Genomic DNA, 17,364 nt, shown 5'->3' with positions numbered 1-17,364 from the left:
CTCGTAGCTGCCAAAGACTTCCCATTAATATTCTACCTAGAGCTGCTTCAGAAATAGTCTCAATTCAATCTCAAAATATTTTTTATTGTTTTAATGAAAAGCTCTTTGTAATCTGTTCAAGTAGTCCGTGGGTAATAATAATCTAATTGGGTGTCAATGGGTATTCTTAAGCTATTTGGGTTATTACAGTATTAAACCAATTATTTAATCTAAGTGGACTTAATTTTTCCATCTGTACAATGAGGAAGACTTGGACTAAAAAGATCTCTAAATGCCTTCTAACTAAAACATGCTATGATTAAAAAATAAACATATTAGGAAGATCATAGCGTACAGACTAAGCACAAAACATTAGAGTTCATGAATATTTTTTCTGTTTAATTAAACTGAAAGTCTAATTACAATTTTCTTTTGCTTTTTAAGATGAAGCAGAGTTATCTACTGAAAATCCATATCCAAAACAGTCAGCTTCTGTTTGCAGCCCTCCATCTAACTAAAATAAAACCCTTTAACACATAATCACATCTCTTACATTTCCACCCTATAAAACTTTTACTTCATACACTAACCTTAAGCGATTAAAATGTTCACACTCTCTGTGTAGGCTTTAAATTCCCGTATGTACAGACAGCCAGTCTTTGAGGCATAAGGTAAGGGATAGCAAATCGGGTTGCAAGTGAAAGCTCCGGAATGGATTGGGTAGAGGAAGGTTGGCCAAGGAGTTCTTGTGGAGTTAAGGCTTACAGATGGTTTCAAGATTGGCAGAACCAAATATGTACACTTGGTTTTTCAAAGACTAACATAAGAGTAAGAATTCAAATTTTTAAATGACTTAATTATAAATTTGAAAATATTAAAAGGTGGGAGATTCAATAGTGTGGGGTTTGGGAATGGAGAGAAAATAATGTGCTTCTTTTTGTAAACTCTGCTTATAGGCGTGTATTAAACTTTATAATGAACACATGTAAATGTAGTTAGCTAAAAGTTACAGTTGCTTCAAAATACATTTCAATTTTGGTTATCATCTGGAAGATTAAGGTACGAATCTTTAAACAGTAAAAATAACAATGTATTACATACATTAATCAAGTTAGAGGCAGCATTCATGGATTAAAATATTTAAGACAACTTCCAAGTGCAGAGGCCTTATGTCTTTACTATAACCGTGTTCAGTAGTTCATTTTCTTGCCATTAGGGCATCAAAAAAAAAAAAAAACTACTATAAATGTATTTATTAATTTAGTTGTTCTTTTGTCTTTGCTTCTGCTTAATTGTTGCTTTGATACCAACATTTAATTTATGTGACCATAAAATGCTAGATAAGATATTTTAATTGCCAGCCTTGACTTAGAGCTGTATCTTATCCCTGTTAGAAATGTGGTAGTAGGTTTCTTTTAAGCATTACTTAGATCAATTAATTATGGTTGTAGGAGCTGTCAATTATTTATAGAGTTTGGGAATAAAATAAGTGCTTGTCTCTTGTGTCACATCATGTGGTATGGTGCCTGTTTCATCTTCTTCTTTCATACTTATTTACCTTTTTCTATGATCCCCTCAAATCCTGGAACATTGTATAATTAGTGGTTGCCATTTTTTGTTCACTGGTCATGATGCTTTGAAATGCATTTTCTTTGATTCCTTTGTTTCTAAGTAAAGAGAAGTAGTATCATTATAAATATTTAAATGATTAGGCAACATAGTTTGATTAGTAAAGACAATAAATTAATCCTTAATATGTTATCATTTCAAGTATAAAAATTAAACATAACTGATTTTTCCTTATATGAAATCTTAGTCATTGTCTTTTATTTTGGGGGAAGTTAAGGAGGAAATTGTTGTATATGGATCAAGCAAAGTTTTTTCTCTAGTTCTGACCTTGAGAACAAAAGAAAAAACTAACTTGACAAATGTATGATTAAGAAGTGCCTCTACATCATTTGTTGAGTGAAATTATTATACTAAATTATGTGTATCCTAGGTCATTATATGTTCACATGCATTTCCCTTTTGTAACACTGAATGTAAAACAAATGAAAGACAGATAAAATAAGTAGAAACACAAATGAAATTAGGAGCAACAATGTGTTTTTAATTTTATTGTTTCCTAACTTTTAGTATTTAGGTCAAGGGGGAAATCTATGTTCTGTCATTTTTAAAAGCTAATAAATAACCCTTTTTATGACTCAACTTTTTGCTCATTACAGACTCCATGATGTCTGTAAGCACAGATCTTCATCTGTATTAAATCATAGGTCAGTGTCAATTAAAAAATAGTCATGCATTTAAAGCGTGCCTTTTATTTACTTACCTAAAGATATCTGTCTTTGGGTAAATTTAGTCAATAAAACCTATTTAGACCTAGAACATTTTGTTTCATCATTTTTTCCAGAAAAATGTAATCTTGCATTATTATTGATAAATTAAATTCCCATTTAAAAAACAACTGTGGATTTCATTTCCATAGATTGTTAATGAAACTGGACTTTTTGAGATCAAATACACGCTATTAAAGCTAAAAACACCAAATTAACTTAGTATCACATTTAGTCTTAAAAACCTTATGTTTGTGATGAAACTGGACTTTTTGAGATCAAATACACACTATTAAAGCTAAAAACACCAAATTAACTTAGTATCACATTTAGTTTTAAAAACCTAATGTTTGCAATGTGAAAAAAGAATTATTTTGTTGATAGGAAGTTAGTTACAACATTGATTTTAGGAATCAAAACTTAATAAGTATTTGAAATTATAATATGGGCATGTGACTTTGTTTGCCAAAATGAATGATCATTAATTGCTGCAAAGAAGAATATGCACTATCAATAACCAGTTATTTTGTATTTCTGTTTAATAGTTGATAAAATATGCATGATTAAAATTGATAGCTAATGTGATCATTTTTAAATGTAATTTTTATTGCAATGCTTACTTAAAGAGGTGCTGATGTTGAGAGGGAACTTGTATTACATGTAAATCAAAGGAGGCTAGCAACTGTTTATTTAGAAAACAAATTTAACAACATATTTAAATACAGACAAAAGTTTTATGATAATCAGAGATTTTATTAATGAGTTATAACTTAGTTCAGAAGTAGTACATGGTTCTGCTTTCAGAACATGGAACATCAAAAGATTGTTAAAAATAGTCAAAAAAAAAAAAACAAAAAAAAGACGTTGCAACTGCTTTTTCGTATTTTGTATACATTTGTTTATTTTTTTTAAATTTCTATAAAAGATGTCACTGTTTCCACTGGGGCCTGTTAAGGAGAAAAGTAAGCCAAAGATTGCCAGCATTGCAGAAAAACTGAAACTTCTTTGTATTTTTTTTTTTTTTTAAGTTTCTTGAAGTTGCTAATGGTTTTACAGCTCTTTAAACAAATTGCAGGTCATTTTCAAAAGCGGGTCAGTTAACCTAGTCTTAAGAACCATTTATTTCTCATTATAAGCATAGGTCTTAACATTGCCAGGGAAAGCATTTGGCCCTCTTCCACTGAGGAGACTGAGTTTCTGCCTTTTTGATTCCTGTTTGACTATTGATTATACAAAATTATATTTAATCTATTGGGCCTTAGATAATTTAATAACTCAGTAATAAATAAATTTGATTTGGATTGTTTTTCTTTAAATGTTACAATTTTAAAAATAACACATCAAAAATTTGTGTTGGTTGAAGAAAAAAAGAAAGAAAATAACACATACGGGAGGCTGAGGCAGGAGGATTGCTTGAGGCTATGAATTACCAACCTCGGCAACAAAGTGAGACCCTCCCCACCATAAAAAATAAAAATTTGGTTGGGCACAGTGGCACACACCTCCAGTCCCAGCTACTTGGGAGGCTGAGGTTGGAGGATGGCTTGAGCCCAGGAGTTTGAGGTTGCAATGAGCCATGATCGCACTACTGCACTATAGAGTGGGTGACAGAGCAACAGCCTGCACTATAGAGTGGGTGACAGAGCAACAGCCTGCACTATAGTGTGGGTAACAGAGCAACACCTTGGTCTCAAAACAGGCACAACAAAAGAATATAACACATAAACATACCACCTCAAATTTATGAAATTTATCCAAAATTTTGTTCAAATAGGTTAATTCATGTTTATTTTTGAGGTCCTATACAGGCTGCAGGCCTGTTCATTTTGACTCCCATTATAACAGAGCTGAGCTTCCAAATTTTTGATGACAAATGACTAAATTAGTGAGAGTGGTGTTTTTTCATTGTAGTGTGTTTTTATCAGAGTACCTTTAGATTTCAGAGGTGTATAGGCATGTGTATTCATCTGTTTTCATACTGCTGACAAAGACATACCTGAGACTAGGTAACTTACAAAAGAAATGGGTTTAGTGGACATGACTGGGAAGGCCTCACAATCATGGCGGAAGGTGAAGCCACGTCTCACATGGAGGCAGAAAAGAGAAGAGTGAGAGCCAAGCAAAAGGGGCTTACCCTTATAAAATCATCAGCTCTCATGAGGCTTATTCACTACCATGAGAACAGTATGGAGGAACCACCCCCATGATTCAATTATCTCCCACTGGGTCCCTCCCACAACACATGGAAATACAGCCATACCATATCAGCATGGTAGTTTTATGTTGTCCAGATTCTCACTCTCCATAAATATCATTCCTAAAACTGAGGTGACTGAAAATGTCCTGTTGTGGAATTCTCCTTTGTTATCTCACCGTTCATGTTTGCATGTTTTTTACATTAAAAGTAAAAGGCGTCCTGTTTAGATGTCTCAATCTTTCTGTGGTGCATTTTCAGAGGTGTGAAAACCTCTGGGGCAGCAAACACAGAAAATGTTCCATAGTTCCTTATTTCGCAGCAATGAACTGTGTTACAATAATCAATAAACAATAAATCTTTCAGACAGAAGCCTATTGCATGAGGATAAAATTGGGTGAGAATTAGAATGGAAGTAGAAGTTCTAAGAGAAAAATGAATAATGTAAAATTTACAACTGAAAAAACAGCTATTTATACATATATTTAAATGGACAAGAGTGGGCCTCAAATCGTGGTTGTCTTTATAGCTTATTGGATGTACATAAAAATGGCACAAAATGGTTTTATTTTTTAATTCAATTTTTATGATATGCTATAAACCAGAACCTTTGAAGGGGGCAACTTTAACCAGAGTTTCTTTCTCTCGCTCACTCTTTTTTTTTTTTTTTTTAAAAGCAAGCGTTCTATTTGTTGGCTTTTTGCACTTGAAGTAGTCTTCGATGACATCCAAGGCCTGAGATTCTTTATCATAGTCCATAACTATCACGCAATGACAACCAAACTTTTTTTTGTGTGTGTGACGGAGCCTTGCTCTGTCTCTAGGGTGGAGTGCAGTGGCGAAATCTCGGCTCACTGCAACTTCCGCCCTCTGGGTTCAAGCGATTCTTCTGCCTCGGCCTCCTGAGTAGCTGGGACTACAGGCGCTTGCCACCACACCCAGCTAATTTTTGTATTTTTAGTAGAGACGGGGTTTCACTATGATGGCCAGGATGGTCTCGATCTCCCGACCTCGTGATCTGCCCACCTGGACCTCCCAAAGTGCTGGGATAATAGGTGTGAGCCACCACGCCCGACCCGATAACCAACCATTTTACAGGTTTTCCCCTGTCAGTTTCACAGATACTTAACTATTTCCCTAGTATCATGTTGTCATCAGCCTTAATTAGATTGATTTGGTGTTTATCACAATAACCTCCACCAATTTAACATATACATAGGCTCATCACATTTTCATACAAGAGCACAAAGTTGGGCTTGTCCCTTGTTTCAGGCTTTGGCAGCGCCACAAATCCCACATGCCAGGCCCTCATGGATGAGGGCGCTCTTCAGTGCCTTTTGCAAAGCAGTGTTAGTGTCCATCACAGCTCCCACAGCAGTGCCTTCCTAGGCCATGCAGGTGGGTTCCTGGTGGTGCAAACATGTCAGCCTCTGCCCCTGTGTGATTTGGGGTAGCAGGAAAAGAGCTTCTTCCCCTTGCCTCACAAGCAGTTTGTAACTCTCCAGGACACGGGTTAGTCATCTTGATTGTTGATTGCAGGTGTTTTGTATATAGTAAACTCACCTGATACTGAGAGTGAGGTTCAGGTGAGGAGTTGTTGAAGCTGTGATTTCTGCAGCACAGAATTTTCCTCTATTGTAAACACTCTATTTCCTTGAACTGATATTAAAAATAGACACAATGGACACACACACAAATAACATTTAGTGTTGATTAATAATTAAAGATCTTCACTTTGATAAAGTATTATTCATTTTTTAAATTGTACTTTAGGTTCTGGGGTACATGTGCAGATTGTGCAGGATTGTTGCGTAGGTACATACATGGCAAGGTGGTTTGCTGCCTCCATCCCCCCATCACCTATATCTGGCATTTCTCCCCACATTATCTCTCCCCAACAGACCCCAGTGTGTGATGCTCCCCTCCCTGTGTCCATGTGTTCTCATTGTTAAATACCCGCCTATGAGTGAGAACATCCAGTGTTTGATTTTCTGTTCTTGTGTCAGTTTGCTGAGAATGATAGTTTCCAGATTCATCCATGTCCCCTACAATGGACATGAACTCATCATTTTTTATGGCTGCATAGTATTCTATGGTGTATATGTGCCACACTTTCTTTGTCCGGTCTATCATAGATGGGCATTTGGGTTGGTTCCAGGTCTTTGCTATTTTAAACAGTGCTGCAGTGAACATACATGTGCAAGTGTCTTTATAATAATAGAGTGTTTTATAATCCTTTGGGTACATACCCAGTAATGGGATTGCTGGGTCAAATGGAATTTCTATTTCTAGATCCTTGAGGAATCACCACACTGTCTTCCACAATGATTGAACTAATTTACACTCCCAGCAACAGTGTAAAAGTGTTCCTATTTCTCCACATCCTCTCCAGCATGTGTTGTCTCCAGATTTTTTAATGATCACCATTCTAACTGGCGTGAGATGGCATCTCAATCATTTATATTGAGTTGTTTTATTTCTTTCTTTGGCTTCCAGTACTTCCTGAGAATATATATATATATATATATATATTTTTTTTTTTTTTTTGAGGTAGGGTCTCACTCTGTCACCCACGCTGGAGTGAAGTGGCATGACCATGGCCCACCGCAGCCTTGACCTTTGGGCTCAAGTAATCCTCCAACGTCAACCTTCCAAGTAGCAGGCACTACAGGCATATGCCACCATACCCAACTATTTTTTTTTTGGTAGAGACAGGGGTCCCACTGTATTGCCCAGCCTGGTCTCAAACTTCTGGGCTTGGGCAGTCCTCTTGTTTCAGCCTCCCAAAGTGCTGGGATTACAGCTGTGAGCTACTGCACCCAGGGAGGAATACATTTTATAATCACATAAAACAATTATTGGAAAATACAGCACCATTAATAAGAATAATAAAATGATTCACTTTCTACTAATTTCATCTCCAGTACTTTAAATCAGAGCTTGTTAGCATGAGTCCAGCTATCAGCCAGAGGAGGTCTTAAACTTTGTCTTTCAGAGCTGCTGGATGTGGTTTGTTAGGAAAAGGCAAGGCACACAGCTACACAATTGTATGCTTGTTATCTTCCTTGGAGATTGAAAGCTCTGTTAGGTACTTGGCATTATTTTGAAGCCAAAGACAGACTCTGATAGGGGAAGATACAAGGAATTAACAGATCTGAATGTTATTATGTTCAGGAGTAGTAAAAGTGATTTAGGGCAGATTGTCACCAATTAAAGAGCCCTTTGTTTAATTCATGTGTTTCTGTGTATGCTATTTAGACTTGGTTTTTCCTATCACTGAAATATTCCTTTGGGTTGTGTGGGGAGGGTATGTTATAATTGGCAACCTTAATTATGCTTCACAAAGATACATTGGTGAGAAGAGTTTGTTTGTTTTTAATTCAATAGATATTTTATCTGGTTCTTCCCAATTAGTAGGGAGGTTTTAATGAGATCATTTTAAACTGTGATGATTCTTCCCCCTTCAGAGGGTTACCATCACCACCCCTGCTCCATAAAATTTGAAAACTCCTTTTAACCCTTTTCCTATTTAGCTGCTGCTATTGTGGGATTGAGAGGGTAAAGAAGTGTGAGAGAGAGAGAGTGTGTGTGTGTGTGTGTGTGTCTGTGTGCCTTTGTTTCCCCAGGAAATATTTGAATTGGAAAACACTCTAGTGTTTTTCAGGCACTTAAAAAAATGTGTGTCTTTATGAAAATAAAACATGAAAACATGTGTTGCAGGATGTAATCCTGTGTGTTGAGTCACTCATAGTGCAACCTTGAGTCCTTTCATCACCTATGTGTCCTCATTTACATTGTGAGTGGGAGTAGAAGTGGGGGACGTTGTACTAAGATTATTTAAAGTTATGATTCTTGGCTAGGTGCGGTGGCTTATACTTTTAATCCCAGCACTTTGGGAGGCCGAGGCAGATGGATCACCTGAGGTCAGGAGTTTGAGACCAGCATAGCCAACATTGTGAAACCCTGTCTCTACTAAAAGTAGAAAAATTAGCCGGGCATGGTGGTGCTCGCCTGTAATCCCAGCTACTTGGGAGGCTGAGGCAGGAGAATCAGTTGAACCCAGGAGGTGGAGGTTGCAGTAAGCTGAGATCACGCCACTGCACTTCAGCCTGGATGAAAAAAGCAAAACTCTGTCTCCAAAAAATGAAATAAAATAAAAGGACTATGATTCTATATGAGCTATTATTCACATTATGTTGTTTTTTACTAGTGACTTTTGAGCCTTTTCTTCAGGACCACTAGACCTGAACTCCTCTTCAGGACTGCCCCATATGAAAAAGTAAAATAGTACCGCCTTTATTTATTTTGCCTATTTAGACTCTTCTAAAATTTCAATTAAACAAAACATGCTGTGGTGCACACACACACACACACACACACACACACACACACACACACCAGAGAAACAAAAATCTGAAATAATTGCCCTGAAAGCAGAGACTTTGTCTTGTTTATCTTATTAGCTACCATCACCAAATATAATTTGTTGTGCTTTTGTTGAATGAGTGACTAATTGAATCACAAATAAAATCCATAAAATTTTGGAGATTCAGTATAATTTCAGGGAATTTTACATATGCTTTACATATGTGAAGGTGAAATGCAGTGAACTTTTTGTGTATTCCAATTGTATAATAATCTTTAACATGCTGTTGGTTCTTGGGTCCTTAAATATTGATATTTCATATCATTTAATATTGTATTGATTTTCTTATCTCTCAGGTTGAGCTTAGTTTATGGCAATCCTAGGAAATGCACCACGATGTTTTGAAAATAACTCAGTGGGTTTTTTTTTTTAACCATAATTTGGTGCTAAGTGTTAGCATCACAGTATATCGATGACTAGTGGTCATATATATCACATATACATATACATACATATACATTTATGATCCCCACATGTTGTATATATACATTTACAAACTTAGAATGTATCAGATATATTTGAGTTTTTCAGTTAAAAAATACATGTTCAAACTAGATTAAAATTTGTCATCCCCAAATTAAAGTATGAATTAATTGATCAATAAATATTATCAGCTAACAATTAAGATTTGAAATATGGTAGCATATAGATCCAAATAGCTCAAAGTCAATCTTGTGTTAAATATCAAGGGGCTGAATTTAAAGTCATAATACTTTTTAGTCAATGAAACAATTTTCATATTAGATTCTATACTCTGAAACCATGTTTTGAATTTTTAGAAAATAAGGATATCTTATGTTTTCTTGTTCCTCCTCATAGAAGGATTTACTTATATATTGTCTGCCTGTTCTCCTGGCACCTTGAAAATGGCATGTTCAGTTACTCAGATCAGAAACCTGGGTGTTATTATTGATGTCTTTCTCTGACAACTTCAGCCCATTAATAAATCATTTTGATTTTTACCATTAAAAGGTACCTCCAATCTGTCACTATTGTGTCAAATCTTGTATCATACTAATGGTATAAAACCATCACCATGTTACCTGCAATTACTTCTAATTGGTCTCTACACTTCTTTTTTGTTTAATGCTTTGAAACGGGGTCTGGCTGTATTGCTCAGGCTGGAGTTCAGTAGGACAATTATGGCTGAAAGTGGCCTCAACCTCCCAGGCTCATGTGATCCTCCTGCCTCAGCCTCTCCACTAGCTGGAACCACTGGCGACCACCACCATGCCTGGCTAATTTTGTGAACATTTTTGTAGAGACAGTGTTTCACTATGTTTCCCAGGCTGATCTCCAACTCCTGGGCTCAGGCCATCCTCCAGCCTCTGCCTCCCGAAATGCCAGGATTACGGGCATGAGCCACCACACCTGTCCTCCACTTCCATTCTGATTTCCCTCTCCAATTCATTCACAGAGCAGCTAGAATGAACATTTAACTATGAGAATTTCATTATAACACTATTTTTCTTAAGACTCTAGTGACTTCTCATTGGAATTAAAATAAAAGCTTACCCTTGGTCATGGCTGCTGTGCATAGCAAATCCGACCCCTGTCTTTCCTGTCAAGCTTGTCTTGTTTTGCTCTCCACTGGTCCCACTACACAGCATCCAAGACTTTTACAGTGTACCAGGATTTTTCCTCACCTGAATTAATTCCTCTGCCTGCAATGTACTTCCCCTAGGATAAGTGTTACTCATTACTCAGGCTTCAGCTTAACTGTTACTTTTTTACAATTCCCTCACCTCCAATCTAAATTGTGTTTCTCGTTATTCTCTCACACAGCATCCTATACCTTTCCTTCATGACATGTATCACAATTATAGTTGTATATGTATGTATGTGTCTATTTGAATACCTGCGTCTACCTCCCTATACCCTAAGCACTACAAGTGTAGGACTCCTGCCAATACAAGCCGCCATTTAAAATCTACTACTTAGCATATGGAAAGTATAGTAAACATTTACTAGATACCCCCTATGTCTTGGATGTTGTCCTGGACACTGGAGATACTAGGGGATAATCCCACATTCCATGTTCTCATGGAGCTGACCTTCAGATACAAAGAGCCAGGCAATAAATACAGAAGAATATTTCTTTGATTGAGGAATCACGCTGCAAGGCAGTAAGTAAAAAGTTGGATTTTACAAAAGAAAGAATGCATGCCTGTCTTGCCCTAATCAGGGTCCTGTAGCTCAGATATCCTCATTTTGTCTGTGTTTTTTTAACCCTGCTGGGCTACTCCTGAGTGTGACTTTTGCTCTGGCACTTTAAATCCTCATCAATGGCAATCTTTGTCCTCCTTTCCATTTGTACTGGCAGCTGAGAAGTTTGGCAATTCCTTTACACAGTGACTAATAGCAATACTTCTTTGCAGATGTAATGCACCATATAAATGGCAAGTCCTGTATAAACATTAAATAATTAGCTTTCATAATAACCCTATCAAGAAAGAGTATAAAACTCTCTGGTTTTTTTTTAGTGGAAATAACTGAGTCATTGTGAATGTACCTGTTAAAATCACAGAATGGTGAAAGAATCTGTGTTGTGATTCTGACATTCTAGACTTCTGTTTTCTGATTCATGAATATACATATCTACAAATATTACTGTATAACATGATGTCCTGTAAATAATGAACTTTTAAAATAAATATATTTTATGTATAGATTATTTTAAAGTATATAAAATGCAAACATATAGTAACTTACTAACTTTAAGTTAGAACATAGAATTTTAGCCATTTCACTTACTTTGGTGATACATTTTTAAGTGATCTACAAGACTTTCAAGTCTGCTGAATATTAACTATTTAAATGTTGATTCTGATGAGAACATATGAGCACAGCAAGGGGAACAACACATACTAGGGCCAGCCGGGGGGTGGCTAAGGGCAAGGGGAGGGAGAGCATTCGGTCAAAAAGCTATTGTATGTGGGGCTTAAAACCTAGATGTCAGGGAATAGATGCAGCCACCCACCATGACACATGTATACCTGTGTAACAAGCCTACACATTCTGCACTTGTATCCCAGAACTTAAAGTAAAATTTTTAAAAACTGTTGAACCTTACTGATGTACATTTTTCTCTGGAACACATTACAAATTTTAACTGTAACCTATTAAGCCAAACTTACCTTCTCTTTGTCCAGAAGACTTAGTGCCATTTAAATAAGCACTAGGGAGTACTTTGCTCTGCAATACCGGAAGTGTCATTATGGTGTTCATATTTCTGCAAAATGTGAATGTAGTTGAAGCTTGAACTCAATCTGGATGTAATTCTAACAATTAAATGACCAGAGACAACATGGCCCCATTTCTACAGCCCAGCAGAATACGGAAACTTACAACTGTATTTAAGTTAGCTTGCTTCTCCATCATATGCTATCTAAAGAAACAATTTGTTAATAATTGTTTTTATTTTGGTAATTCTTATTCTATTAGTGATGCCTTGTATTCATTTATATCACATCATTGTTGTCATATAATGTTGGGTGATATTTGTCATACATCTGCTATATCAGGTTTTCAGAATGGACAATTTGAATAAAAGTACTGCTTTCTTGGTTAGAACATAAGAGTTTTGTCAAATCTTCAAAAGTGCTTCTACCAGTATATTTTCTTCCAGCATCTTACCCAAAGCATAATTTAATGTTTAAAAATAAAGTTGCATGATACAAGAAAAATACAAGTTGAAGATGACATAATTATTGTAAAATATTCCTAGATAAATTTAATGTCAAGTTTTTAAAATTAAAAGTGCATCCTTTAGGAAACAGTTATGATAAAACCATAACTTTATACAGAATTGATGTTTGCATGCATCATTTTTAGAAACAAATTCCTTAGTTTTAGAAGATGGTGTTGTAAGATAGATAATACCTGATGGAATATTATTTTACATGTCATCATTTTAGTTTTCCTCTTCAATGGGTTTTTTGTAAATTTATCTTTTTGTTGGAATCTTTTTAAAGTTTGGAATTATTTAAGAAAAGTAAGGAATTTTCCACACATTTGTACAAAGAACAACACTTCGTTCTTCTGAGCAATGTTGTCAGCTAAAAAGTAGGAATGCAAGGCCGGGCGCGGTGGCTCAAGCCTGTAATCCCAGCACTTTGGGAGGCCGAGGCGGGTGGATCACGAGGTCAAGAGATCGAGACTATCCTGGTCAACATGGTGAAACCCTGTCTCTACTAAAAATACAAAAAATTAGCTGGGCATGGTGGTGCGTGCCTGTAATCCCAGCTACTCAGGAGGCTGAGGCAGGAGAATTGCCTGAACCCAGGAGGCGGAGGTTGCGGTGAGCCGAGATCGCGCCATTGCACTCCAGCCTGGGTAACATGAGTGAAACTCCGTCTCAAAAAAAAAAAAAAAAAGTAGGAATGCAAATAGTTATAGAAGACTTTATGATATGCTTGCTCTCCAGCCTTCCAAATATATCTGTTAATTCAAAATAACCTGCATTAAGACCCTATTGTATTACCCTTTCCCAGAAAGGTGAATATTAATGTTGTTTTTTGACGACATCAATATTTTATGTATACTTCACTGCAAGGAACATACAAGAGTTATAGCATAGCTGCCAGAAACAATGTATGTGCTGAGTACAGATGTGGTAAATGAAAGAATGATAGTTATTTTGATATTAAATTACATTTATTTACATCATCATGAAGTTGGTATTTAGACAGGAAACTAGGAGTATCATAAAAGTAAGTAACGTATTCTGTACTCAAAATTAAAGGCTAGGTATGTGATTAGAAATTTTGAAAACAATTAAATTGGTACATGGCAACAGAAACAGGTTGTTACTGAGCATTTATAGAGTTGTCTTTACCTCCTCTTTATTTTCTCCTCCAATTTACCTTATTATTTAAGGATTTCATTTTATTTTTTTTTCTACTTGAAAAGAGGTTACTATTTGCTGCAAGGTTTCATTGATAAAGTAGTCTTTATCAATGGAAGTAGAAAAGATAAATCCCAGGACTGCATAATATCTTCCCCTATTTTTCCCAAGATACCTACTTCTAATTAAATTGCTCATTTTCAATTAAAATGCTTATTATTATACAGCTTTTTTCAATCATTTTGCAGTTGAAATAAAAACGGAAGCATTGGTAAAAACTAGCACGTCATGTGTTATGAATAATGAAATAGAATTCGTTCTCTTCCAAGAAAAAAAATCTGAAAAAACACAGGAATGCAGAATATATTCAAACATATGATTGTCAGGAGGGAAATTTCTCACTTATGTTACAATAGAAAGAGTCTGAAATATTAATTATATCATGATACTTATGTATTTAGAATTATAAACACTATGTTAAGATCAGATGGGCAGACAACATGGTAGAGAAGTGTTCTTTACATACTGGAAATCTCTATTCTAGCTTGGCTGCCACATCCTACAAATTCCTCATCTGTGAATCAAAACCAATGCATTCACTTTATCATAGGTTTATTATAAGTATTAAATGAGTTGTTACTTAATATGGTTCCTTACACAGTAAGTGTTCTATCAGCATCAGCCATTGCTAACATCTTTATTATATTGCTGACTTTATTATTATTATTTATGTGGCATAATCCTTTCCCCATGAGGAGCCTTAATTTATTAATTTCTAAGACAAAAATGTGTGGATCACACATCTATCAGGCCCCTAACCACACTGAGATTCTATGATTCATGAAGGTAAAGGCATTGTATGTAGTTCACAAATATTCACGATTAGTCGTTCATGTTTAATTTGAGGTGCACTTGAGCCTACCAAGATTGGATAGTCGTGAGATTGTAACACAGTGATGCACAATCACCATAAGTCAACCCTTTTGCAATAGTGAAGTAAATTTATTGGAAATAAAATGGATTAGGTAGAGTAGTTGCGTTTTTACAGTACAATAGTGACATGGTAAACAAAGAAAGAAAGAAAGAAAAACCACTTCATTGGGAATCAGAATACCTGGGTTTTCTTCTGGTCCCCTTCTCATAAATAACACAAGCAAAGCTTCCTGGGACTTGGTTGCTTGTGTTTATGGGATGGATCATGTGTTGTCAAAGACCTCTGCCCATTCTGTGATGTTATGTTTCAGTTCTAAAATGTCCTACAATGCACTTAAAGACTGTTTTGCAAATATAAAGCCTCCATATTACTTGGAACAGTTTGTGTTTAATTTTTTATATTCTGCTTTGCTTCCTGTCTTAACATTACCCAGATAAGTTGTAAAGACACTACTGCATTTTAGAATTCTTTTCTGAAAACATGTTTACTTGTTTGGAGAACTGTGTTAAAATTAATGTAAAGATTTCAAAAAGTAGGTGATTATATGCTTTATTATGTTTTGTACAATTTGTGAACTATTTTATAGAAAAAACCTTCTAGGATTCAAATATTCAATGAAGCTTAGGGTTTTTCTAATTTAAAAGAATAAAAAAATAAAAAGCTGTTGATTTAAATTATATGTATCAAAGTGTGCATATAACATAAAACTACACAAATATGAAAAAAATATGATAGTTATAATATTGGGGGAACTCTGGTTTAATAGCTTTTTAGGTGACATCTATTTGATTACACCATATATACTACTTGCTCTTTCCAAATTAATATTAAACTTTTTGACAATTACAAATTAAAATTTTCACACAGTTCAAATCAAGAAACATTTAAAAATATATATATATTTGCTTAATAGAAAGGTTAAAGGAGAAGCTTTTCAAAAGATCCATATCTGGGAATACTTATGGATGCTGTTGGTTTTTCTACCAAAATGCTGTGAATCTGAATTTGATTTTTATTATTATGACTTAAATATACACATGCATTTTGAAAACTGGACAGCCTAACTAAAAGTTTGATATAGTTTTATAATGTGACACCATATTATTTTTCCCCAAAAGGAAATCTTTGGGATAAGTATGAGAAAGAAAAATTAGTTTTAAAACAGAGAAGAAAAATATTGAATGAATAACTTTATACAGAATATCCCACAGTCATAGGCAATACTAAAATTTTATGATTTACAGCTGCAAAAATAATTACATGAGCATAATCTAAGCAACAATTTTTAATGGATTACACTTTGTTAGTTTTTCATTATATATTGTAAAAATAAAAGATCAAATAGCATAATAAATGTGAAAAAAACTTGATTTATCTGGCTTAGACCTTTGATATTTCTGCAAGAGATTTTATTATTCATTAGTTTATTTGAGATATGATCTCAGTTTGTAAATAAGATATAGTATTACTAAATTGGTTTTAAGGTTGCCACATAGAAAAATTGTGCATATTGTTTACTTTTATTTGAAAAGTACTTTACTTTGGGGTGTTTCAAATGTGTTAAACTTTTCAGAGGTGTTATCTTTGATTAATAATGTGATCCTGCAACGGCACATACTGCCTGTCAAGATCAATTCATTTGCTTTTTCTACAAGCCTTACATTTTATTTTTGTTACGTTCTTAAACACCTAATAATAACATAAGCTTATAAATAGTGAAAGTCTTCAGACTCTGTTCTTTTATTATGTGGTAACAGTAGCTGGAGTTTTCAGTTTAACAAGGTTAACCTTTGTGTCTACATGTTTTATTAATAGTGAATAGAATTGAAGTTAGACTTTAAACAGTTTGGTGCAACAATCAGATTTATTTTGCTTTTCCTTTTTACTGTTCTTTCCAAAGATGAGAAAAAAAAAAGTCTTCTCTTTGAAGCAGTAATTTCCAAATATTAACATAGTCATGCTGTGCCCAAGTTGTGGCAATATTCAGATTAAAAACTGGGGATTTTTTTTCACGGATGTGATAACTTACTCAGATGTATACATCTACTTGTTTGGAATTGAGGAAGGAAAACTTTTAAAAAGCAAGAGAAAAATATAGGTTTTTGTAAGTTCCTAAACTTGTTTGAGGTTTTGAAACCAAAGTTTAAGAGTGATTTTTGAAAGAACAGTCTGAGCATAAGTTTTTTACATTGTAGTACTTCATCCATGAAAGCACTTTTAAATGCCAGTGGAATGAAAAGACATCCATTCTAGTTATAATATCAAATATTCTTTTAAAAATTTAATAGCTTTTAAAAGATAAATAACGTTTGTCAATCCAAATCTATGCACTTAACATACTAATAAATGTTTTAAGTACCATGTAAAATTAGGTTATTACCAAAAGAGTTCACATTATATTAACACATCAGATCAAGGAAAACAGGGTGGAGGAATGATAACTGTTTATTGGACTTTGTACTGAATTATGTGTCTCCATCCCTGTTTTGTGAAAAGGGAAGCAAAAGTGTTAAGTTCAAGATTGCATGTCTAATATACAACAGAGTTGTATTTAAGACTAACATGTCAAATAATTCATGATTTCTTGATGTTATCAAGATACTAGGGACAATTTTACTGTATGAACTATTTTTGTAATATATATTTGGTTTC

At 34.7% G+C, this 17,364-nt stretch overlaps 1 protein-coding gene across 12 annotated transcripts in view; it reads left to right on the top strand.

Annotated features, from left to right (window-relative positions):
- ROBO1 (roundabout guidance receptor 1) overlaps nucleotides 1-17,364 on the top strand; it is a 1,106,753-nt gene that overhangs the window by 941,689 nt on the left and 147,700 nt on the right. The gene's annotated exons all lie outside the window — the stretch shown is intronic.

Source organism: Sapajus apella, unplaced genomic scaffold (assembly GCF_009761245.1).
Source record: "Sapajus apella isolate SASKATOON/1434 unplaced genomic scaffold, GSC_monkey_1.0 scaffold8, whole genome shotgun sequence".
Classification (NCBI taxonomy): domain Eukaryota; kingdom Metazoa; phylum Chordata; class Mammalia; order Primates; family Cebidae; genus Sapajus; species Sapajus apella.
This window is presented reverse-complemented; position numbering and strand designations above follow the sequence as displayed.